General features: G+C 45.9%; 1 pseudogene; it reads left to right on the top strand.

Annotated features, from left to right (window-relative positions):
- The first annotated feature begins 744 nt into the window (after window positions 1-744).
- LOC149833826 (serpin-ZX pseudogene) lies at window positions 745-1,152 on the top strand (annotated as a pseudogene).
- Window positions 1,153-1,374: the final 222 nt, after the last annotated feature.

Genomic DNA, 1,374 nt, shown 5'->3' with positions numbered 1-1,374 from the left:
CTATCGATCCCTTTGATTTTGAAGCGAGATCACAAGCAGTTGGATCTTAGTACAGATCTAGGGTGGCCAATGGGTGTCACATGGAATCTAATGACCCACTTGAGTAGTGGGTCATTGAGATATGAACCACAGGATAGTGGTGGACCCACTTTACATTGAATTTTTAGCATGTTTGAGAATCCAATGAGTCGGTTATGGTTTAGTAACGGCTACCTAGAAAAGGATAAATATCTCAGCTCCCCTGCCTTTGCAAGATACACAAAGAGAACTCGATAATGATATTGAGAAATTCCCCTGAAGCAGGTCGTTAATCTCAACCTATCCCCTTCTCCTTTACCTCACCTTCACTATGCACACCACGATCCTAATTCTAACAGTGGTATCAGAGCCTGGTTTTTTCGGTGTGCACGATGGTGTCAGAGGGTATCTTTTCTGTCGCATGGGTCCAATGATAAAGCCCTTGCTGCCTCCTGCACATCTCACTGGCGTTGACCATCCTGCTCCCCTGCCCTTATGCTCTTCTATTTCTCTCTGTCAAATAGTTGCGATTGACCACGGTGGGCCTCCTGTTCAACTAGCAAGACAGACAGAGTTGCACCCTGCCACACAACTTGTTGCCTCTTGCATATCTTTTTTTTTTCAACTGACAGTCAGATTTTCTGATGCATTTCTGTCAAAAGCAAAGAAAGAAAGAAAGAAAGAAAGAAAGAAAGAAAGAAAGAAAGAAAGATAATAGAAGAGTCTATGGATATCTACAAGTTGATCCAGAACCAAACTGATTCGTCTTTGCATTTGGCGAGCCGAGTCGCTCTGAACGAAGCAAAGGAGACCAACTTCATCTTCTCCCCTCTGACCATCCACATCATCCTATCCATGGTGGCCATTAGATCAAAGGGACAGACGGTCAAGCAGGTCCTCTTGTTCCTTAGGGCGAAGAGCGATGAAGAGCTCAACTCCATCTCCTCCCAAATCGTCTCCCTTATCCTTGCCGATGGGAGCCCCGCTGAAAGGTCGACGCTTTCCTCCGCCAGCGATGTCTGGGTTGACGAATCCATGCCTTTGAAACACTTGTTCGTAGATATTGTGAAGGGCGTCTACGGTGCCAAGGCCAAACCCTTTGATTTTCAGGCGAAGGAATGCCACCTGAGATGATCCTCCCGTTGCCTTGAATGGATGACTCAGTTGACTGTTAGATGGAGTTTTCGGTGAGCCAGTGGAGGTATAGGTACGATTGAGATCTGCGACATTCATTGATTCACGATCATCTCAGAGAGAAAGCACCCTCTATTTCTTCGTTGTTTTCATGGTATCACCAAGAACCCTAGTTTTGGTGGAAACTACAAGAGTACCCCTCGACAGAGGCCTGAATCATCC

The sequence above is a fragment of the Nuphar pumila genome, chromosome 6 (genome assembly GCF_984573655.1).
Source record: "Nuphar pumila chromosome 6, dmNupPumi1.hap1.1, whole genome shotgun sequence".
NCBI lineage: Eukaryota > Viridiplantae > Streptophyta > Magnoliopsida > Nymphaeales > Nymphaeaceae > Nuphar > Nuphar pumila.
The sequence above is the reverse complement of the archived record's forward strand: the minus strand, read 5'-3'. Positions and strand labels throughout refer to the sequence as shown.